The 25,130-nt window shown below is 45.7% G+C and overlaps 1 protein-coding gene across 1 annotated transcript in view; it reads left to right on the plus strand.

Annotated features, from left to right (window-relative positions):
• The window catches only part of MYO10 (myosin X), a 218,403-nt gene that overhangs the window by 12,990 nt on the left and 180,283 nt on the right, over positions 1–25,130 (plus strand).

Consider the following 25,130-nt stretch of genomic DNA (forward strand, 5'->3'; position numbering starts at 1 on the left):
GTACCGCAAAAAAAAAAAAAAAAGAATGCTACAAGATATTCCAGTCATCCACCAGTATCTTGGCAGGCCGGGATGGAAGGGGGTTTCTTTGATGTAAGCCAAGACTTCCACGGCCAGGGAAAGTGTCCTGACTTGTCGGGTATGTGGTCGTGGCCACTGTGAGGGATCGTCTGGGTGGAAGGTGGAACAGACAAGGCCCAACCTCCATCCTGCAGGCTGGGAGCCACAGAACACAGAGCAGGGACGCACCCTCACTCTGGTCCTGGGTCTGACCAGTTTGGGAGGAATGCCCAGTGCAGATGAGCCCAGGAGAGAGGGGAGCATTTCCCAGTTATTTCTTACTGGGCTCCTTCTTACAGCCTACTTCTTACTGCTTCTGGTCCCATGCTTTGAAAAAAGAGTTTATCAGGCACAGGGGAGCAACATGTAGAGAGGTAAATCCCGTGGAAAGGAACTCCTGTTTTTAATCTCCCCCATCCCCCCCCCTCAGTGAGGGGCCACGTGACAGCTCCCCCAGTTCAAGGACACGCAGCCTGAACTCCCCTGACGCCTACTGCCAGCTTCTGAGCCAGCCCTCCACCTAGCTCTGCTGTCTCCACCCAGGATCCCTGACCTTGCTACCCTCTTCCTTTTGTAATTAAAATTTGAGCCGAGAATGAGCACGAGGTCCTAGAGAGACGCCCTGTGCTCTGCTCTTCGCCACCTAGGTTGTCTATCACAGGGTTTCTCCACATATGAATTTTCTGTCATTGTAACTCCTGTTTTATATGAATAATGCCCACCTGCTCTTGTTTTTCTGCCAAGTATGTGTCTAGAGTATGACCAGTGAGTGTTTCAACAGCAAGTAGGTAAGCTGTTGATTCTCAAGTGTCAAAGAGGGATTTTGTTTGTTTAAACTGGCTTATATATGAGATTAATATATCATATATGTACATGTGTACCTATGCGCATGTGTGAATATCTGTAATATAGATACACATATACATATGTTACATGTTCATATATAAAACATACATGTTCAGTTTAGCATCATGGTTGCCGACTGAGGCAGGCAGAGCTGTTGGTGTGCGGACTGAAGTATCTTATACCAAGGTCCTGTTGCCTAAGGGTTTTTGTCCACATCTAGTAGATGTATTGTTTGCTGTCCAGAAGCAGAATCTTTACGAGGCAGCGTTTATGAACTGCTTACAGTTTTCTAAGAAGATGAAAGTTACAAGCAGCCTCCCCACTGTTTTAACACCCTACTTGCCTTATTAGAATGGGGTCATCAGAATACCGCCTTGTTAATCCTGAGTTTCCATACATTTTTCGTTCCTTTGGGGATTCTCACAAAAGTAGATGCCAAGTTCCACTTCAAGGATATGAAGTCAGGTGCACACTGTCAATTCTGGCATTAATTTTCAGACCTTGAGAACCCCTGAAATTCTTGGATGTGTCTCTTGGGAATGTAGCTTTCTCAGCTGTAACAATTTCCTTCTTGCCTTTGGGTAGGTCTGGTGGGCTAGCTTACTGTATTTTGGGTTCGAAAACCACGTTCACTTAAGGTTCTCTTTGAAAAGGCCAACGTGCCCTTTCTATAAGTCTTTTAAAGATGGAATCACCTGTTTTTCAAAGTATATATCAGAATAAAAAACATCTGATAAAATGAGCTCTTGGCTGTGAAGTGAAGAGGATTGGCTTTTGCCGTACGGTATTTTGGATAGCAAGTCAGGGACTCTGCATACGTTGTGAAGGGTAAATTGTGCATCTGTATTTTCACCATAGTTATTATTTTTCAGTATCTTACCATAAAAATTAAAACATGAGTCAGCAGTGTTAAGAGTAAAACAGGTAGCAAAAAGTGGTCTAGCTTGGCTGCCTTAGGCCTTGCCCTTTTGTGGATTGCAGTGCTGAGAAAATGTGCTTCTGAAATTAAAATCTCTTTCAAGGAGTTCAGATGGCTCTTCACCGGGAATGTAACTTTATATTTATTCACTATTGTCTCTGAGATATCAGGTAGATTCCTTTTCCCTGAGGCACAGAGAACTAGGTTCCTTTACCCAGGGTTTATCACCAAATGATGGGGTCAGAAATATGACTTAGGTTGTGTCCTTTTGAGTCTCTTAAAATCCCCCTGGGCTCTTAAACCTCCACCAGATCCCTAAATGGGGATCTTTAGAGTTGGCATGTGCATGTGAAACAAGGAAACAGGATATGTCAGAAGAATAAAAGGTCCCTTGAGGGTGTTCTTTTGCATTATTATAAAATGTTTGATGAAGTTGAATAGCTGTTCCCTTGAGGAAAGTAAGTTTTTGGAAGCTAATTTTAAAAAATGTCTTTTTCACACCCAGCTTAGGACAAAATTACCTTTTAAAGAGAAAAAAAATGTATATTCTAGCAGTGTATTCTAACTCAAGTCAGTGGTTTATTTGTCCAAGGAGGAACTACGACGTAGATTTAGGATTTAATATAGTGCGGGATTTTGGTAATAATTTGAATACATGGAATCTGCATCGTGGCGTAGCCCTTGTGCTCTTTCCAGCCTCCACGCCATCTGCATTTTCTTTTGTCCAGTTGTTTAACTTGCAAAAGTGTATTGATCACTCACGTACCTTGGGCTGGGGCTGTGCTACATTCTTGACATGGATTAATTCATTTAATCTGCCCCGTAGCCTTATACGGTTGGTACCAGTCTCATCTCCATTTTACATATGAAAATAGAGAGTCTTAGAGAAGTCAAGTAATTTGTTTAAGTTCACACAGCTGGGAAGTGGTGGAACCAGGGTTTGGACCCAAAGATATTCAGCTGTGTATGGAACTAGAAATGCAGCTGAACAGTAGTTTGTAGAGAAGGAGGTAAAGACAGAATCTGTGTGGAGAGCTTTGGGAATGTGTATTTGCTTCTCTATAGAGAGCAGACCAAAGTCATGAGATACAAGCCCCAGAAGAATTACCTAATTTGCCAGCGACTGCAACAGGGGATAGAAATTTTCCTATAATCAAACAAACCAAAGACATAGTCCTTCCGATTGCTTTTGTAATGGCAGCAACTGAACATTCATCCTGAGTGACAGGCATAGTAGGAGTTGTGTTTGGAGAGAAGATTTCAAAGAATAGCTTCACTGAAATATTTGTAGGTTTCTGGAGAGCATCTCTATGGAAGGTGAAGGTCACACTGAGTTTCCTAAGTCATTTTTCTTGGCTTTGGTCTGTTTCTGATAAACTCCAGATTCCCATGAAGCAATGTTGAGAGAAGGCGTATTTGCTGTGGAATCTGTGTGCAGTTTGTGAATCTTGCTTGTCATCTGTGGAGCTGATCGCTTTGTCTGCCCTGTATATGTAGGTGGCACTCAGCTGACTGGTCATGGTTTAGGACTGTTCACATCTTCCTCAGCAGAAATAGATGAAAATGCTATTTCATTCAAGTTTAAGGATGCATTTTTTTCTTTTTTTGGTAATAGAGACTTTCTTCTTTTAGAGCAGTTTTAGGTTCACAGCTAGTGCTAAAACTTTAAAAAACCATTTTGGACATTGACCTTTCAACGGATGTGAGATTTTCTTTCTTTTTTTTTTTTTTTTTTCCGGTACGCGGGCCTCTCACTGTTGTGGCCTCTCCCGTTGTGGAGCACAGGCTCCGGATGTGCAGGCTCAGCGGCCGTGGCTCACGGGCCCAGCCGCTCCGCGGCATGTGGAATTTTCCCTGACCGGGGCACGAACCCGTGTCCCCTGCATCGGCAGGCGGACTCTCAACCACTGCGCCACCAGGGAAGCCCATGATGTGAGATTTTTAAAAGATAATGGTTTACATCGAAATCAACTTTTCAAAGCTGTAATTCAGTTAAGGTGATATGGTAGCTGCTAATGTTCTTCATTCCTAAGAAGATACAGATTTTGTAGTTTAAAAAAGAAAGTGCTAGCCTGGTTGAATCAGCAGATAGGTTCTTGGTCATAAAGTGTACACTTCGGATGTTGCCAAGGGCTGGGTGCATCATTAGGGATGGAATTAGAAGTCTGTTTTATGTAGAATAGTGATTCTCAACAGGGAGCGACTTTGGCTCCCCGGGGACATTTAGCAATGTTTGGAGACATTTTTGGTTGTTACCACTGATGGGAGGAGGGGGCTTACTGGCATCTAGTGGGTAGAAACCGGGGATGCTGCTAAACATCCTGGAAAGCACAGGACAGTCCCACACAAGCCAAGTTGATTCAGTCCAAACGTCAACAGTGCCAAGGCTGGGAAATCCTGAGTTAGAAGATTGACTTGATTCTATAACCCTTTTTTATTTTATTTTAATTTTCTGTGTTTTCTAAGTAAAAGTTTTCCTGTCAAAGCAGCTTCCGTAGTGTAATTTTTAGGGATATGTGTTTGTGTATGATGCACTCATCTGATTGTTATTTAATTTTAATATCTGAATTCTGTTATAGCTTAGTAATCTATCTAGATCGATTGTTACATCTGAGTTATATTTATTCCAAAATTTTCTAAATAAAACATTTATACATATATATAAATCTATGTATTTATGTAGTGGGGTACAAAGTAATTTGTCTAGGCCTTCTTAACTATGAGCTTCCACTTATCCTAAAAAGCAAAGGAACAGGCCGTAGGACAAGTTTGGTCACAGAATATCAGGAAATGGATGTGTATATTTCTGAGATGGAAGAAAGCTAGCGCGGGCCAGGACTCAAGATCTGCCCTCTGGCTCTCTGACCTCTCCTGTCGTTTGTCAATTTCCAAGCACTTGGGGTAGCAACCCTGACAATGAAAGAGCCAGCTTCTTTGAACAGGATAAGTGGACCTTTACCAACAAATCCCACACCTTCTCTTTTCCGCTTCTCCCAATTTTGATGAGTGTGATTTTTATTTTCTTTCTGCTTAATTTTCACCCAGTATGTTGTTCTGTTGCAAGCCATAGTAGTGAATCACTGAAAGCTTGGTAAAAGCAGTTGAATCAGCAGGCAGAACTTTTATTTGCTGAAAATCAGTGGAAGAACACTCCCTGTTTCTCACCAAACCTTTACTGTTCTCACCAAACCTTCAGGCAGGAGGGAAATTAGGTTGGGTTCATCTTACAATTCTTGGATTTAATTTGTGGTGTGGGAGTGAGTTTTTTGTAAATTTTTGGCTTAACGAGGTGTAAATGACATATAAAATTGTAAGATATTTAAAGTGTACATTGTACTAGGAGTGAGTTCTTTCCATGATTCTTCTCACCTTTTCCTCCCCTCTAGCAGGTGGACCAAAAAAGGAAATATTTCTTTTCTATTCTTTCATTGCTTTTTAACCTGTCAATGAGACGTCCTTCTAGATGAATTTTAGTGTCATGCATGCTTTCTTTGTTGATTGGGCATCATTTAAATAAAAGGACTCCTCAGGGCTCTAAATGGGATGTTTAATTTGTCAGAACAAGAGTCCATACCACTATCTGCTAACATAACATTAATTTACTAAGTGGATAATTGGTTGCACATTAACCGACCCTGATGTAGAATTAAGGACTCTGGACGTGGTTCATGATGGAAATCTGAGCTTGATATTGGTAATGAGGTTTCAGCGATGACATCATCACCGAGGCTTGGACTCACCACCCTGGACCAAGCCATGCCTGGTAAGGGACCCGTACCAAGGACGTATTCACCAGCTCGGTTAGTTCAGATTAATGATAAACTCAAGGATGGTGAGTGATTTCTTTGCTTCGGAGATCACTGCTCATTAAAGACCAGTGTTGATGGAATTCAGCATGATTCAGTTGTGCCAGCAAGCCTGTGACTGACCTGGGATGCTTGTGAGACCAAGGCTGTGCTAAAGCCGGCATCTGGCTGTGGGTGGGATCCCCACCCGGCCTTACTGAGCCCAAGACTCAATGGAGAGGGCACCAGAGGACACCAAGGGAATACAGCTGACCAACTGAGGCACCCTGAAAGGTCCCTCAGATTTATCTAGAGGCTATAAACCTCTAAAACTGACAATAAGAATAGAGGACATTTATGAGACACTTATGTGGTGCCGTGTGCTCCGCTGAGCCTCTTATATCCATCACCTCATTGAACGCTCTGCGGGTTAGGAACTATTGTTAATTCCACGCAGAGTTGAACAACCTGTGGCTTAGAGAGGTTAAGTAACTAGTCAAGTCACGCAGCTAGTAGATGGGATTCCAGGTCTCTCGTCTGACTCCGGAGCCTGTGTGTTCGTTTCTCCTCTTCCAAGTTGATGTCTTGTGAGCTTATTACAGCTCTCCCAGCCAGGTGGATACTGCCAGTCTGGAAGACTGACTGTGGATTTTATCAAACGTTTGGACTTTTCCCAGGGCAGTAGGATCCCATGCTTGGCAGCAACTTTATTTCAAGGTTATTGTCATGGCTTGCGTATCTAGTTGAGGGTGTGTTTTGTCTAGGACTCCCTCGAATATCGGACGAGGCTGGGGCTCAGAACTCAATATTTGCAAATTGGCAAAATGAAAATAGTGGACTCGGCAGAAATAACGAGCCTGCAGAATTAACAGTGACATAGTGGGCTTGTTGGGATATCACTCGTCCCAACGAGGAGATGGTCATGGACATTTTGATTTGCCCTTTGCCAGCCACTGTCTGACAGCATAGCTTTACTGATGATGGATATTTAGGTTATCTCAAGAATGGGCCCTGCATGCTCCCTAGAGGATTCCAGCAAAAGCTCATGAAGGACCTTGGAAAGGTTGTCATGGGTCAGAATCACCTGGAGTGGCTGTGTGGCCAGCAGGTGGGATCAATGGTGAGCTTTCTTGGCCCAGCTGCTCTCACGTTGGAATATTGAGGTCTTTATCCTTTTGTTGAGATCAGACAGAAGTTGCTAGCGTGCCTTTGCCTTTCCTGACTTAGCTTACTGCCCATCATGTCCCCAGGGACCTGCTTTCTTTCTGTAAGGAGCCCAGGTGAGCTGAGTGTGGTGTATCGTTTCTTGCCTTGACTGAGACGATAGAAAAGTTTTCAGCCCTGAGGTGCAGAAAGTAACCCACATTATGGAGGTTACTCCTTCTCTGGTGTCTCTTCAGCAGCTGTGTCCCATGGCCTCCACTGCAGGTCTGGGCTTTGCTTTGCCTGTTGTATTTGGAGCTCTGCTTTTTCTGTCCTCATTTTTGAACTTTCGTACATACACATGAATTAGAGCTCTAACTTGTCCTCACACACCTGCCCCTGGTTTGGCCACTGCTCAGGATTGATCGTGCTTCTGTGTGGGACCATCCCCTCCCGGTCTCCAGCCCTCACTCTCTGACTCGTTGCCCTCTGGGGTGTCTCAGTGATGACAGGTCTCTTCTTCCTCCTTCACCTGGAGTATCCACCCTACAGGTGTGGTTTCTCAAGAGATGACTTCATTCACAGACTTGTAAAGAAGGAGGTTCTCTGACACCAGGGGTGAAACTTGAAATTAATCATTCAATCTTGAGTTTCAGATGGCCGTGCGAGGAGAAGCAGAAAATCACAGTTTGAAATGTTCACAAGTAATTCATGGCACAAAGGCCTGGAGTCCTTCCAGAATTACCAAGCATACAGCTCCCTGCTCTCTTGCTAGTCAAAGAAGAGTTGATTGTTACCCAAGGTTTGGATTTTTTAAATTAATCGGCAAGAGTGTTAAGAAAATATTGATAACTGCTTGGACCTTTTAAATTTGTTTTTAGCACCTTTCAATTCTGAATATGAAAACCGTTTGTTTTATAACTGGGAAGAGAGCAGTGACTTTTGAGATTTGGGTTAGGTTATCCGACAGAATGGAAGCACTGTGAGAAACGTAGGCTCCTTTTTGGTGAACTTTATGAAAACCAAAGGGAAGATAGAATCGGTTCTTTATTTTTTGAGGAATAAACAATTTTCTTCCATTCTAGTGTTCACTTGGCGGTTGGCCAGGAAGTGTGCCTACAGCTCAGGAATCATCCCAAACCTAACTAATGGAAAAAGTCTGACTTGCTGGAGGCTGAAATTCAATACTGAGGCGGTGACATGGGGGGTGTGTGTGTTAGTGGTGGGGCAGGGTGGTGGGTAAAAGACGTTGGAAGCCTTAACCCCTGGCAGCTATAAATGAATACTCACTCACTTGGGTGGCTAGAATTCATGCTTTTAAAAAGAGCTTTATTCTGCCATTTGGTCAGAATTAAGATATGATTTAATGTATTATGTCCAAGACTGGTCTAAAAACATACTCCTTTTCTTTTGATTTGAGCCAAGTTTAATTAAGAGCACTGCTTGACAAGCCCGTTAAATAATTGAAACATTTTCCTTCAAAATCTTACCCTTAATGGAGGCATTATGTGCAAAATAATGCGTTTTCTAAAACCTGTATCGAGACCCAGACTACAGGAGGCACTACGTAAAAGGATTGCAGATTAGGGGCCGGCAGGTAAGAAAGTGAAATGATCCAGGTTGTGAGCTATAGGGAGCAGTGGGGACTGTGGTTAGCTGAGCTCACAGACCTGAAAGAATTAAAGCTCCATCTTGCTAGGTCTTCTAGTTTTGTTCTTTTTTTTTGCCTTTTCATTTTTTTAAAAGCAATTTTGTTGTTGTTGGGGTATAGTTGGTTTACAACGTTGTGTGAGTTTCTGCTGTACAGCCAAGTAGAGTTCCCTGTGCTATACAGCAGGTTCTCATTAGTTATCTATTTGATACGTAGTAGTGTATATATGTCAATCCCAATCTCCCAGTTCATCCCACCCCGGCTTTCCCCCCTTGGTGTCCATACATTTGTTCTCTACATCTGTGTCTCTATTTCTGCCTTGCAAACCGGTTCATCTGTACCATTTTCTAGATCCCACATATATGTGTTATTTGTTTTTCTCTTTCTGACTTACTTCACTCTGTATGACAGTCTCTGGGCCCATCCATGTCTCTACAAATGTAGGTCTTCTAGGTTTTTTTTTTTTTTCCATTTTTTTCATTTTATTTTTTGGCTGGGTTGGGTCTTAATTGTTGCACGCGGGCTTTCTCTAGTTACGGTGAGTGGGGGCTACTCTTCATTGTGGTGCACGGGCTTCTCATTGTGGTGGCTTGTCTTGCTGTGGAGCACAGGCTCTAGGCGTGTAGGCTTCAGTAGTTGCAGGATGCAGGCTCAGTAGTTGCAGCACGGTGGCCGTAGAGCACGGGGGCTTCAGTAGTTGTGGTGCGCAGGCTCAGTAGTTGTGGCACGCCGGCTTAGTTGCTCTGTGGTATGTGGAATCTTCCCAGACCAGAGATCAAACCCCTGTCCCCTGCATTGGCAGGCGGATACTTAACCACTGTGCCACCATGGGGGGGTCCAGTCTTCTAGTTTTTAAAGAGAGACCAGGGATGTAGATTTCTGTGAATTGTCCCAGCTTGTAAAATGTTGACAAGTAATGCTGTGCATTTTGGTTGTCACCGAGTGGGCCAAGCACAACTTGACTGGGGCTTGTGTCCTCTACATAGTGAGGCAGTGATGTTTCTTAACTTTGGAGCAAAAGAAAGGACTAGAATGGCCTCTATTTTCCTTTGGGTTAGTTTTAATTTGCTTCCAAAAATTATTTACTGTGTTGTGAAACCGTTTTGCAAGGGTGGTATCTAGGTTGAGTTTCTGCATTTTCGGAATGGATCCCCACGTGATTCAGTCTTTTGGGACTATTCTTTGTTTCACTTGGCTAAGCCAGGGTTAGAAGCTGGATAATCTTGTCTTTTTGGGGTAAAACTTTATTTTTCAATTTTAAAAGTTTACTATTCTTTTTTTTTCTTTTTTTCTTTTTTTTTTTTGCCGAGATGAGAGGTTTGGAGGGTTGGATGCCATACCAAGATTCTGCCCCATCCCTCTTCATCTTTGCATTCATTCACCAAGACTGAGCACCTCCCCACAGAACGTAGTATAGAGGGAAGGCCGTGGAAGCACACCGCCTGGGTTTGGACGCTGTCCTCCTGCTTGCTGGGCGTGTGACCTTGGGCAGGTGCCTCGTGTTCCCATGTATAAACTGGTTTTGACCATCACCATTCAGTGCCTCATGCTCCTATTTGTAAAATGGGTTTGACCATAACTCTACTGTCTTAGCTCGGGCTGCCATCACCAGATACCACAGACTGGGTGGCTTAAACGACAGGCTTTTATTTTCTTATGTTTCTGGAGGCTAGAAGTCCGAGATTAAGGTACTGGCAGGTTTGGTTTCTGGTGAGGACTCTGTTCCCGCCTTGCAGAGGACCACCTTCTGGTTGTGCCCTCACATGGATGTGGAGAGAGAGAAAAAGAGCATGTGGGGCATGAGCGAGGTCTCATAGAAAGACACTGATCCTGTTGGCTTCACCCTTATGAGCTAATTTAACCCTCCAATAAAACCCCGAACCCATTAAACATTCATTCCCCATTCACCCCTCCCCCAGTCCCTGGAAACCACCAGTTTGCTTTCTATCTCTGGATTTGCCTCTTCTGGATATGTCATTTAAATGCTATTGTACAATATGTGACCTCTAGTGTCTGACTTTTTTCACTTAGCATGTTTTCGAGTTTCATTCACTTGGTAACACGTATCAGTACTTCATTCCATCTTACATCTGAATAATATTCTAGTGTTGGCTCTGGTTTTATATAAATAAACGTGTAACACATTGTATGAAAATGTATATTTGTTGATATATTTTATATATGTGTAATATGTATATGTCTCTACTTATTATGTTGATTTCTATCTGGCAGGAGGCCTGCATTTGGAGAGAAGGGAATGGATGTACTTCTGTGGCCTTGGAGCAGAGTGTCAGGGTGGCTTTAACACAGGTCCCACGTTGTCCCTCTATTTTCAATTGGTTTAACTAATAAACTTATTTTAAATGGTTTATCCATAGCCCACACACCCCTGCCTACATACGCCAGAGGTAAAGGAGTCTTTAGAAAACATAATGGTAGCTTCATTCACAGGAGCCTGAGACTCATACTTTGACCGTCAGTTTGCTCACATGTGTGATTTCACATGCATGATCACACAGTTGTATGTTGGTTTCATCATTCACCTTAAGTATTGCCAGCTGATAGGAATTTATAGCTTTTCTGCTCATAACTGCTTAAGATAATATTCAGAGGTGATTTTTGCTTTACTTTTAAGAGATTCATCAATTTTTTACTCTTTAATAGTAGAGAGGTAAAGGTAAGATTTTATATTACATTTTATTTATTTATTTTTATTATAATTTTTAAAATTTATTTATTTATTTTTGGCGGTGTTGGGTCTTCGTTGCTGCACGCAGGCTTTCTCTAGTTGCGGCGAGCGGGGGCTACTCTTCGTTGCAGTGCGTGGGCTTCTCATTGCAGTGGCCTCTCCCGTTGCAGAGCACAGGCTCCAGGCGCACGGGCCTCAGTAGTTGCGTCACTTGGGCTCAGTAGCTGTGGCATGCGGGCTCTAGAGCGCAGGCTCAGTAGTTGTGGCGCACGGGCTTAGTTGCTCCGCGGCATGTGGGATCTTCCCAGACCAGGTATTGAACCCGTGTCTCCTGCATTGGCAGGCGGATTCTCAACCACTGCGCCACCAGGGAAGCCCCTATATTACATTTTAAAGTAATATTTAAAGCTTAGACAAATGAAGTCACACGGATGTTTGCTGCATCTTCTCAGCAGCTAAGATCTGGAAATGCCAAAGGATGGATTTCCCATATTTCTCCCATGGTAGACGCATTAAAAAGCAAAACCATAAGTATACTTTGCTTGCCTTTTTCTACGCTGACGTTGTCTATTCTGTGGGTGGTTTTTTTTAAAAAGAGGGAGGCTATATCTCCATCTGTAAGCGTTGCAGCATAAAAGGTCTTTTGATACTGTCTGCAGAATCCTTTTGGACATAGTGGCAGCACTTGGGCCTTACTTAGGGATGGATGAAATTGTCCTGTGGGTTTTCATTTTTCAGGAAAGCACTCTAAATGAAAATACCATCAGCAATGATCAGATCATCAGGCTGAGTGATCAGTGGTCATTTCTTTAGTCCTCTCCATAGCAGTTGATACTTTCTCCCTTGGTTTTCCCAGTCCGTTGTGTTTCCTGTGACCAACTCACTTTACTTCCATTTCCTCTGTTGACTCATTTTCTGTCTCCCACTGGAGAGGCAGTGTAGTACACAGTAAGCCCCCTACATACGAATGAGTTCCATTCCGAGAGCACGTTCGTAAGTCCAGTTTTGTTTGTAAGTCCAACAAGGTTTGGCTAGGTACCCAACTAACACAGTCGGCTATATAGTACTGTACTGTAATAGGTTTATAGTACTTTTCATACAAATAATACATAAAAAACACACACACACAAAAGAACATGTTTAATCTTACAGTACAGTACCTTGAAAAGTACAGTACAACAGCTGACATACAGGGACTGGCATGGAGTGAACAGGTAAGAAGAGTTACTGACTGGAGGGGGGAGAGGAGGTGGGAGAGGGTAGAGCTGAAGGGTCATCAGCAACAGGAGACAGAGGACAAGCTGCAATTTCACTCATACCTGATGTTGATGGAACACACATTCGCATCTTTGAAAGTTTGCAACTTGAAGGTTCGTATGTAGGGGACATCCTGTAATTACAAGAGCACGTGCCCTGGAGTGACTTCTGTTTTGAATCCTGGCTCCACCATGTAATAAAGTTAAAAAGAGGCAAAGAGTAGAAGCAGAGGGCGTAAAGTTTAAGTGACTCTCAGAAATCATGATGGGTTCTTTTTTTTCTTTTTAATTAATATATTTATTTATTTTTGGCTGCGTTGAGTCTTCATTGCTGTGCACGGGCTTCCTCTAGTCGCGGCGAGTGGGGGCTGCTCTTCGTTGCGGTGTGCCGGCTTCTCATTGCGGTGGCTTCTCTTGTTGCGGAGCACGGGCTCTAGGTGCGCAGGCTTCAGTAGTCGTGGCACAGAGGCTCAGTAGTTGTGACGCACGGGCTTAGTTGTTCCGCGGCATGTGGGATCTTCCTGGAGCAGGGATCGAGCCCATGTCCCCTGCATCAGTAGGCGGATTCTTAGCCACTGCGCCACCAGGGAAGTACCTCATGGTGGGTTCTTGAATGTAGCTCATTTTCTCCACGTTAGCCAAGGGGGTTGAGAGGGGAGGGGGTGAATCAGGAGACATGTCCGTGGAAGGCCTGGCAGGATCTGCAGCTTTCTGGCACCTCTTGGTTTGGGAGATGGGATGGGTGAGGATGTCAGCTTTGCACCTGGTGATGGCAGAGACCTTCAAGCTGGGGGCGGAGAAGGAGAAAGCCTGGAGAGATGATTTGAGGTGGATCGGGCCATGCTGGATTTTGATGTCCAGTCCTTGGTGGTTAACGAGTGAAAACCGCCATCCGGTGGGATGTCTGTGGGCATTAAACAGTTTTCCTCCCTTTTGACCAGTGACTTTCAGTGGGGGTATTTTGGCCCCAGAGGACATTTGACAATGTTTGCAGATCTTTGCTTGTTACAACTGGGGGTCGGGGTTATATAGCGAGTAGAGGCCAGTGATGTTGCTAAACTTCCTACAGTGCACAGGACAACCTCCCACAGTAAAGACTTGTCCGCCTCTGTTGTCAGTGTTGCTGACGTTGGGAAGCCTGCTTTAGGCCCTTCCTGAAGTAAGGGATGCCCGTTCCTTTAGTCCTCAGAGCAACCCGCCAGCTCTTCATCCAAGTCTGTAGTGGGGAGGGTTTGGGGGGGGGTCCATTTGGGACCCTACCCCTCATTCCCACCAGGATGCCCTTTCAGAAGCCTGCCTGTGGCCCCGGGATGGGACAGCAGCGGTTCTGCCAGGCAGTGGGTACCCTCAGGGCCTGTAATGGATATGGGCCGTGTGTGAGAGACACTTAATCACTTCTGTGAAAAATGCCAAGATATCTCTGTTGCTTCTGACAGAGACTGCAGTTGAGGATGTGTCTGTCCTAATCTAAGGGGGCTTTTTTCCCTTTTTTTTAAATTTGCCATGGAAGATATGGAACAGGAAATCGGACTCGACAACGGCTGGATTGTTCTCCCTCCTCAGATGTCACTTTGTTAACAAGTTACTCTTCACTTCCCCCAGCTCTCACCCCGGACCCGTGCATTGTCTGCGTGTGGGTCAGTGCGCAGGGTGATTTGCGTGCGAACGCTCCAGCCGGCCAGTTAATATCTTGGAAATCAGGAGTTAAATTTCTTAGTTCCATCCAGAGAAGGGAGTTTATTCTCTAAAGCAAACAACAAATGATCACTTGGTGTCACTGGGTTCCTGGGAGCCATAAAACATATTTGAAAGTGGGTTGCGTCTAAAGTAATGCTGTCTTTTGCTGTGGGCGACCCCTGCAGAACTTTTGTGCTTGGTGGCCCTTGCCAATCAGTGGACCTGAAATAGGCCTGTGGCCCTGGCAGGTGGGGGGTTTTTGATTGTGGGAGAGAGGCTGGCCTTAGTGTGGGAGACCATTTCCTTTGTCAGCCCTCTTCCCCCTGCCCTCCCTCTCTGTTGAGAGCCCTGGGACTCTGGCTCCAAGGTCAGTAACAGTTTGGGAGAAGAGGGTTTCAAGGTCAGTAAGGGAGATGATTATCCTCAGAAAACAACAGTGAGCTTTGCGGAATGAGACCAGACACGTGTATGAGGCTGAATACACTAAATCCGTTCTTGCAAGTGTTTCCTTCGGAGCGTTTGGAAGCCAAGTGTGTGTTGCTTTGCCGAAAGAGTCAAAACCATCTCTCGAAAAGGGGATTGAGGCTGCCCTCCACAGCAAGCGTGATTCATTGCCTCATGTTATATGTGTCAGATATGCAAGACTCATCTTGTTAACAGAGGCTCTGGGCCGTTCTCCCGGCAGTTTTGTGTTTTGAGTGATGGAGTGATGGTAAACTCAGCGTTCCCAGCTCGGCTTCTCTGTTGCAAATACTTCAGCTCCAGGAATACAGATCCCCCATTTAAACACACAATTCCCCTTTGTGTTTTTATCTGCCCTTCTTGTGTCATTTATCTCTCTCTGCATTTTATTATGGCTATTTTCTGTATTTACTAGTGTTGTTTCTGATTAGATTAAACTCTTGGAGAGCAGACTGTCTTTTATTCATTTTCAGGCTGTTGGGTCATTCTCTGAGCCAGGTACTGGGTGGGCTGCTTTTACTGATTCCCTTATTTAACCCCCTGTTTATCATTGGCATTTTGTAAAGTAGGAAACTGTGGCTCAGGAAAACTAAGTGACAGGAGACACAGAATTATGTGGGATGTGAGGATGATGGACTTGCTTGGGTGCAAATCCTTATATGGGACATAAGTTACATGTGAATAAAGCTGTTTTATCAAAAAAGAAAAAGCAAACCCGTTCCACCGCCTCTTAGCTCTGGGACCTTGGGCAGGTGTTTTTAATGGCTCTGTGCCTCGTTTCTCACATCTGTTAAATGAGGCATCATCCGTTGCTCGCTTATAGGGTCGTTAGAGTTAAACCAGTGGGCGCACGTGAAGTGCTTAGAGTGGCGGCTGGCACGGGGTCAGGGTGTCCCATTACTGTTTTTCTCCAAGGTTACGTGGTCAGTGGGGGGATTGGCGTCTGGTCTGCTGGATCCCGAAGCCCATGTTCCCGTCACTGAATCCTGTGACTTCCTGGCCCTGGCATGGTGCCTTGTCAGCCAAGGGCTAGGTCAACATTTGCAGAGTGAATGAATGCATTTGGAATTTGGGAGGTGGTGGTTCCCCAGGTACAATGAATTTGCTGAAAGGGGGAGAATCTACCTTGGGATTCATGAAGGAAGTAGACCACCAGGTCAGAGTTCTCGAAAATCCTTTTGCACACATTCTCCTGGACTGAAAAAGCAAATGGCCTCTCAAATCAGTCATTTTAAATGTGGAGAATATGGCTTCATGATGGTCTGGCTCTAGAAGCTTCCAGGGAGCCAAGACATTGGAGGGTGGGAATTCCGAGTGCCCTTCTGTGTCTAGAAAAGGGGTCTGGCCAGCCCTGGGGGTAGCACCGTAGAGCCAGTGGTGAACAGGCCAGGATGTGCTGTGTTTTTTAGGGTATAGCTATCACTTTTATTATTGGTTTCTACAAATGTGAACCCCAGAATCTGTATTACAAGCTTTCTCACCTATTTAAATGCTGTAGGGCTTCCCTGGTGGCGCAGTGGTTGAGAGTCCGCCTGCAGATGCAGGGGACACGGGTTCGTGCCCCGGTTCGGGAAGATCCCTCATGCCGCGGAGTGGCTGGGCCCGTGAGCCATGGCCGCTGAGCCTGCGCGTCCAGAGCCTGTGCTCCGCAACGGGAGAGGCCACAACAGTGAGAGGCCCGCGTACCGCTAAATAAATAAATTAAATAAATAAATAAATAAATAAATAAATAAAAAATACATACATACATACTGTAGAGGTATGTTTAGGGCAACTAAGACACAGAAGGTCAAGGTCATCATTAATAAGGCAGGGCTGATAAAAGGCAAACATACTCTCCTCGCCCAGCGTCAAGATGGGTGGAGTCTGTGCTGAAGTCCACCATGTTCTTGGTCACTGTTAGAAGTCTATATCCTTCTGTCTTTCCTAGCACAGGTGGAGCCAGTCCTTCCATCTAGCAGGGAGGGCTGGTATCATGAGTCATTGATTTATGTACTGATTTCTCCGTCATGGGGCAAAGGTGCAGCGAGCAGGCCAGGGCCTCCCAGGGTGGGTGAGGTTGATGCCCAGGCTAAAAGGGTGCATTGCTGGCAGGGCAGCGGGCAGAGACTCAGTGCAAGCTGGGTGGGACCTGAGAAAAATCCAGGCGAGGCTGAAGGGGGAGGAAGCGGCCAGAGTGTGCAATAGGCCATAGGTCGCAGGAGGGATTTTGTCAGCATGGAAGAGGCTTTAAGCAAGACAGGAAGGAGGGTTTGCAAGGATCATGCTGGTTCCAAGGCGGCTTGTAGATGGAAGAGGGCCAGGATTAGGTGTAGGGGACTAGGGCGGGGGTCGAGGTTGGGGTGGAGGTGGATTGGACATGGGGAAGTAGTGAGAACAAATGGCTTGGCCGGGTTGGACTAATGGCTTGGCTGGAGCGACCCCCCCTGGGGTTTGAACAGCCAGTTTGCCTCTCAGAGCTGCTACCCTCCTTCTCTGCTGGGTATTTGGGGAAATCTGCCAGGTTTTCTGCAGTCAGTCTTCAGATCCCCGCACACTGGACTCCAGGGTAGTTTTTACCGTTCCTCAAGTACATTCCACTTTCTAACCTATAGCTCATGGAAACCCCAATTAAAAACACAGTTGCTTTGGACAACTCTTATTACATCCGCAAGACCTTTTTCTCTTTCTGTTACCACATTCAACATATCTGGTCATGGATGGGAGCAGAAGAGGGTAGTTTCAGGGTGAAAAGCACATACTTTCTGCTGCTTAATGTATAATTAATTGTCTAGTTTTATTTGTCTTAACTCTAAGCCACCAATAACTCAGATAATGAGCTGACAGGGTGCAATTACGAATTCAAGAATTTAGAAAACGTAGCTGCTAAAATGGCTGTGGGTTTTGTATTACAGTAAACAGATATGTTTTTCTTCCTCCCTTTGGTTAAAAACAAGATGTCATGGAGCAATTTGTGTACCCAGTTCCCCCAAGCTGTTTTAATCATCTTGTATACTGGGTATGTGGAATTCACATTCTTAGAGCACTTCTGACTTATCACATTCTTTTATTGTTATTTCAGAGGTTAGAGACAAAGATTGTTCTTTTATCTCCCCCAGGTGAATGTTGAACTAAGGTAGGTGAGGTTGGGGGCAGGTGAGGATGAGTAATTCATACTTACCTTTGCTGGTTGTCACTGGGACGTTGTATATATTCCCGAAAATGAGAAAAAGCAAATAAAAAGAAGACATTGCGTTCATGCCTTTGTACACACACCACCATCTTAGCTCACAGAGTTACATCTGTAGAGTCTAACAGAACTTCCTGGTCCAGTGCTGTAGCCACTAGCACACGGGGCTAGTGGGCACGTGGAAAATGTCTGTTCTGAACGGAGATGTACACTGAGTGTAAAATATTCCCCACACTTTGAGAATTAGTGCAGAAAAAAGAATATAAAATTCTCCATTTTTATATTGATTCTACGTTGAAGTTAAAACATATAATCTCTGTGGGGTTAAGTAACATGTTATTTAACAGATATTATTAAAATCTCGCCTGTTTCTTTTTTTTTTCCGCCAAGGTTCGTGATTGCTAGAAAATTTAAAACCCTGTGTGTGGCTTGTATCAGTTTTGTTGGGGAGCGCTGGGCTAAAGAGACACTTACCCAGGAGGCAAGTAGGGTCCCTAGGGAACTGCCCTCCAGGGAGCAGGGAGCTCCTGGAAATCTCTCCCGGGAGTCCTGGGAGCTGATTCTAGCCACTGTTACCTCCAAGGAGGACAGTACAACTTCCTCTGTGACTGCTCAGCTGCTCCAGACCTCTGCTGCCTGCCAGAAGTGCTTCTCGGAAGAATTCGGCTTATCTCCCAGTCTCTGATTGATGACAGCAAGAGGGCACACGTACTTGCAGGTCAGCGCTTTCTTAGAACAACAAGAGTTCAAGGAGTTCTTGAGATGAATGGGGTCTGTGGAGTTGTAGTGACACCTCTTCAAACGCTCGATGGCGTTTGGTGGGTCACCCCGATCGGGCTGAATTCTCGGTTAGCCACCAGGCACCTTTTGTCCTCACTGGTTTTCTATGATCCACTTGCATTTTAAACAAACCTCTTTGGTGGTGGACGGGGGTCCTTTTGCTCTTTCCAGTCAAATGAAGGAGTCTTTGAACCCTTTTGGCGCTGCCCTTCTAAATGATTAGATTTTGGAGCCCAAGTACGATGTCCCCAGGAGAGCCATCACCGTCGCCTGGATCAGGGCAGTGGAGATGAGTGGTGATTTCTCTAGATTTCCAGTGTCTGTTGACAAGCTGCCGTGGCATTTGTAGGGGGGACAAAGAAGTTTGGATTGTACGACGTAAGAGGCCTTCGAGTTTGCCTGGTGCTAGTAAGAGAGAGCAGTACCTAGGCATTCTGTGGAAGTCTGGAAGGAAGATGCATTGCCGTTGGTGCAGCTGAGTTATGGTTAAACACGGATTACCGTGGGTTTGTCCAGGGATGCTGGTTTCACGCACCAGTATAGCACTTTCAGTAATCTTGGAGTAGGATACTATGGTGTTTTATTGGTGGGCCAATACAATGGTGGTGGTACTGCAGAGTCCCTAATAATGCTAGTGAAGGACATTTGCTTACAAAGCGTACATTTTTAGGTAATGTTCAGCAAGCCAGTTTTGTTAGAGGTGCAGTTTTGTGAGAACTTCTCAAATGATTTTTAAATAACCTGTTTGGAAATGACGTCCGGCTAAATAATTTCAAGACAAACACTCGGCTTGCAATGAGCGTACATTATTGGGGTAAATAAGAGCGGCGGAGGCATACTTCGCGTGCATAGTACATTACCCCTGAGCAGTGCGTTCTGCTTTGCGGGCAGGCTGTTCACCTTGTTAACTAACTTCCTTCCTTTGCCTTCCTTTTCTTTTTCTTTCTTCCCTCCCTGCCTCTCTTCCTTCCTGGTTTCGCTTGGATCTAATGCTTTCCCCTCTTGGGGCAGCTGTTCAGATCAGTGGTTTAAGCTAGGTGTTGGACTCGTTTAAGCTGGAGTTTGCTTTGTGCAGGGGTGTACAAAGGGCATCAGGTGTTTCCTAGGAGTCAGAGGAGGTGTGAGGATGTCTGAATTGGTGAACTTGCGATGGGGGGAGGAAGGAGCCCTCGTTTGTTTGGGTCCACCCCCCGCGGAAGGCCTGGGCCGAGTCAGGGTGCGGTCCCACCCTTCCAGCTCTGCCCATCTGGAGTTAGTCCCTGGGTGCTGTGCAAGCTCCCATGGGCATTTGGTTCTGCTGTAAGGTCAGGGGATGAGAGCCTCCCTTCTGAACCCTTTCTGTCCCGTGATAGCTTATTGGATATTTGCTCGGCCTGACGTCTGAGTCCCGAGCTCCCTCTCCCGTAGTTGCGCTCCTGCCGTGAAGTAGAGGAGGGCTCCGTCTTGCAGAATGTTGTGAGGCCAGGAGGAGGATGGCGGGAGGAGAGGCCGGGAGCTGGCCTTAGGGGCAGAGTCCTGCCTCCGTGGAGCTGTTGCCTGGCCCCGCCTACCCCCATCCCGTGTCCACCCTGCTCCACAGGAGGGGCCCCTCTGTGTCAGGGGTTCACCCTGGTGGGTTTGCGTTGCACGCAAGCCCTCCCGCTGCCAGCCATGAATCGGGCTTTTTACTGAGCGGGGCAGTTGGTGTGTGTGTGTGGTGAGGCTTCAGGTGTGGCTAGAGTGGCCTGGGGAGGACGGAGTCGGGCGGGACGGAGGAAGACAGGGCTGCCGGACTCCACTCCTAGGAAATTCCCTTTCGCCCCTCGCTGGGCAAGCAGCTCTTGGCTGGACTGAGCCTGGTTCTCACTGCTGGCCTGCGGGTAGTGAGAGGCTTCCCGGGAACGAGAAAGGGGGCCACAGGGCCTTCGCCTTGGGCCAGGGCCGCTTTGGTGCTGGTGGGGCCTGGCATCCAGGGGTCTGGGAGGAACGTCCCTTAGCGTCAGGACTCAGAGCTTCGAGTTACCCGCCCCAGTGGCCCTGGGCCGACTTGTTTGCAGGCTCCAGACTTCACCCATTCCCCTGCCCCCAGGCTTGGCTTATTCTTGTCCCCCGCAGTAGGGTCTTACCTACAGCCCTGGCCCCTGCTTCTGCCCACCTATCAGTTCTACTCGAGGAGATCTTGAGAATTTCCAAGCTTTGAGTGACTCAGGAGTCTTAGGGACTGAGGTGGAATTAAAAATTGATACCTCAAAGACTTGGCTGCTGGGGGTATTTTTGTGTTTGTTTTCTAACAAATATAGTTGGAAAAAAGTCTACTGCATTGGAAAACAATGTAATTTGGCCCCCATTTTATGGGTAAGTGGGGAGGTTTCAGTGGTCTCTAGAGCCTGGTCGGTTAGAGTTTGAGACTTTTCTTTCTCGGACTGGAGGAAGGTGAATGCCTTCGTTTTTCGGTGTGTGGGGCTGTTCATAGTTTACAGATGGTTTACAGAGCAGGTACGCCAGTTGGCAGTGTATCTTCGTCACCGGTCCTCAGCTAATTGGCAGGAAATTGGACCTTTCACCTTGAGACTCCCACTGGCCCCTGGCGGGGGGTCCTGTTCATCCTTCAGAATCCCGCTCCCGTGAGGCCTGGTTCCTTCGCCAGCGCCTCACACACGGGTGCTCTGTGTGTGTCCCCAGATGAGCCCCGTGGCGTCAGGTCTGGACCGCAGGTTTCTGGAAGTCAGGTTTGCCTGTTACGAAACTTTGTCCTGTGTCTCTGGCCCAGCATCTTTTTTTTTTTTTTTTTGACATCTTTATTGGAGTATAATTGCTTTACAATGGTGTGTTAGTTTCTGCTTTATAACAAAGTGAATCAGTTATACATATACATATGTTCCCATATCTCTTCCCTCTTGCGTCTCCCTCCCTCCCACCCTCCCTATCCCACCCCTCCAGGCGGTCACAAAGCACGGAGCTGATCTCCCTGTGCTATGCGGCTGCTTCCCACTAGCTATCTGCCTTACGTTTGGTAGCGTATATATGTCCATGCCTCTCTCTCGCTTTGTCACAGCTTACCCTTCCCCCTCCCCGTATCCTCAAGTCCATTCTCTAGTAGGTCTGTGTCTTTATTCCTGTCTTACCCCTAGGTTCTTCATGACTTTTTTTTTCTTAAATTCCATATATATGTGTTAGCATATGACATTTGTCTTTCTCTTTCTGACTTACTTCACTCTGTATGACAGACTCTAGGTCCATCCACCTCATTACAAATAGCTCAATTTCGTTCCTTTTTATGGCTGAGTAATATTCCATTGTATATATGTGCCACGTCTTCTTTATCCATTCATCCGATGATGGACACTTAGGTTGTTTCCATCTCCGGGCTATTGTAAATAGAGCTGCAATGAACATTGTGGTACATGACTCTTTTTGAATTATGGTTTTCTCAGGGTATATGCCCAGTAGTGGGATTGCTGTGGCCCAGCATCTGTGTTCAGTCAGTCGGTGACCGTGTCTCCCCGTGGAGAATTCCTGACTATCCCCTCACCTTCGTTCTCAGAGTTATAGCCTGTTTAATCTCCACAGTACCCTGGAGGGAGGGAGGGTTTATTTCTGCTCTTCTGAAGATGAGGAAACCGAGGGCTGTGGAGGTTAATTTGTCCCAGGCCACGTGGCTAAGAGGCAGTAAAGCCAGGATTCCCATTCAGGCAGTTTGACTCCTGGATTTGAACCATCATTGGAAACCACTACACTCCATGGTAACCTAAAACAGTCCCTGATGGAGGGACAGTCTACGGAATACCTGACCTGTATTCCTCAAAACTGCCAAAGCCTTTAAACACTGTCACAGAGCAGAGAAGCCCTGAGGAGGCATGAGGACTAAGTAGAATGCGCTGGATGGAATCCTGGGACAGGAAAAGGACGTCAGGGAAACACTGGTGTGAAATCCACATGAAGTGTTGGGTTGCATTCATAGTAATGCACCTGTGTTGGCTCCTTAGCTGTGATGAATGCTAACAGTTGGGGAAACCCAAGTGAAGGTGTGTGGGGACTGTCTGTATTAGCTTTGCAACTTCTCTGTAAAATCTGGAGCTCTTCAGAAAATAAAAGGTTGACTTAACAACGGCAAAACCACCACAAACCCCGCTGCCTTCTGCTGCCTCTCTGGCCTGTCGTGTGCCAGGTGCCTGTGTGTCCTCCTCCATGTCTTGTACCTGCCCTCCAACGGAGAGGCCTGTGTCCTTGGAGAAGAATCTCAGATTTCAGCCCAAGTTAGTGATGGAGGCATAACCTGGCATTGCCACTGGGCTGTTGGATACGCTGCCTTTTTAAGACAGTGTCTTTCTCTACCCAGATCTCTCTGGAACCCAAGAAGAGATGGAATGGGTTTTGGCACAGGAGAGAAATAATTTTATTTAGATAAAATCATGGTAGATATCAAATGGAACAAACACAGGCACTTCAGTCACTTAGACTGTTTCCACCACCCTCAGCACCCCCACCACCTTTCTGATGGGTGTAGCCTGTCTTTGCAAGTTATTTTTAAGTGCTTCGTAGCTGGAAAGCAACTGAAGTTGTAGTTTTGGTGGTTGGGAGGAGAGGTCAGTTCTCGTGGTTATTTAAACTAGGCCTGTGTGTTTTTAGGTTCTGTAGCTTGGCATTCAGAGGAAAGTGAAATGAAAACCATACGATGGCTGAAAGCCCTCCTGGGTGTGACCTGGGAGGTGCTGGCAGCAAGACCCCAAATATAGATACTGCCACGCTGTGTCGAGGGCCCTGTGCCTTTGGAGCACTTTGGTAAGCTGTCTCGTGTGATCTTGTGCTTGTACAACAGACAAGTTAGATGACTCCTCAGTTTGCATGGAGAAGTCTCAAGTAATTTACAGCTGTCCTGAGCTACAGGTAGTAGAGCTGGATTTGAGTCCACACCTTCTGGGGAAGCATCCAATGCGGTTTCTGTGGCCTCTTACTGCCATCTTGAGTGACGCTGCATCTCTCTGTGAGCAGCACGGTTCCTGCAGATGCCACCGTGTGTTCCCTGGGCAGCGCGCGGGGCCCTGAGATAGGATTTGGGATTTAGAGTGAATGAATACTTATCCCTCATCCAGTGTGTCTGGCCCTGTTCTAGGTGCTGGGAATTCACTGGCTAGTGAAACAAACCCACCACTGCCTCCTATAATACAGGTGATAAAATCCTAGTATAACATACATCACGTCGTCAAAGCACTGAAATAACTCGTTTTGACGTTCAAGGGAAAGCATATAAAACTTACGGTCGTTGACATGGGTGAGTGAATTGCATTCTAGATGTCTTCTGAAAGTCATGACATTTTTCTGCTGCAAAAATAATAGCTGGTATTCCTTTGCTTGTAAATGATGGAGACTCAGTAAAAACCAGTGTAAACTGGAAAGAGGAATTTCTTGGACCTGCGTAATGAGGGAGGTCAGGGATGAAGATGACCTTTGGGATAACTGGATCCAGGGAGTGAATGAAGTCAGGTGTGAGCCTGATTTTCTTGTAGCTGTTTGTCTCTCTCCCCTTCTCCTCTTTTCCATTTGTGAGATAATTCACATCTAGAAGTGAGTCTTTTAAAGTACCCAGTTCAGTGGTTTTTAGTGTGTTCACTAAGTATACTACTGGTATAATATCCTCATGTACGAACGCTCACATATACTAATAGCTGTGCAGCCATCACCACTGTCTAACTCCATCCAGAACGTTTTCGTCCCTCCATAAAGGGAACCGCACACCTATTAGCAGTCACGCCCTGTTCCCAGTCCCTGCCTACACCTGCCCTAGGCTGCCAGCAATCTGCTTTCTATCTCTTTGGCTTTACCTTCTAGACATTTCATGTACATGGAATCCTACAATACGTGGTCCTTGGTGACTGGCTGCTTTCAGCCAGTGTAATGTTTTCAAGGCTCATCCATGTTGTAACGTGTATCAGTTCTGCATCCTTTTTTATCGCTGAATAATACTCTGTTCTCTGAATATACCACATTTTTTAAAAAGTCTGTTCCTCAGTTTGTTTGTTTCCCTGTTTGAGCTGTTGTGAATAAGGCTGCTGGGAACATTTATGTGCAGGTTTTCGTGTGGCCATATGTTTTCATTTCTCATGTATATAGCTGGGAGTGGAATTCCTGGGTCGTATAGTGACTATGTTTAACTTTTTGAGGACCTGCCAGACCGTTTCCCGGGGCAGCTGCACTATTTTACATTCTCACCAGCAGGGTCTGAGGGTTCTAGTTTTTTCATGTTCTCACCAGCAGGGTCTGAGGGTTCTAGTTTTTTCATGTTCTCACCAACATGTTACCTGTCACTTTGGGGCTGGATGATTTCTTGTGCAACTCTCAATTCAGGAAGTAGGATTTTATGAAAAAGATTAAATGTTTTTGAATTCAATAAAATCCTGCAAAGGAATTAAGGAGCATGTACGCAGCTGAAATGAGAAATAGCCGTTTCAAGTTTATTCACTTCCTACTGTGTTCTTGGGTCATTCGTTTTTATGAAGTAACGACAAACTCCTGAGTAAGTTTGTGTATTTTTTCTAAAAACAGATGGTAGCCAGAATACAGCCAGGATTTCATTAAGATTATCTTACCAGGTTTTTTTTGTGTCTGTGTGTGTGTGTGTGTTTGAAAGAAAAGTATTCTTGTCAAGAATAGAAAAGGACAGAACTCTAGGAAATAAGAGGTAGAGGACGTCTGGTATTACGTTCCACGAGGAGT

The sequence above is a fragment of the Leucopleurus acutus genome (genome assembly GCF_964270905.1).
Source record: "Leucopleurus acutus genome assembly, chromosome: 3".
Taxonomy (NCBI): domain Eukaryota; kingdom Metazoa; phylum Chordata; class Mammalia; order Artiodactyla; family Delphinidae; genus Leucopleurus; species Leucopleurus acutus.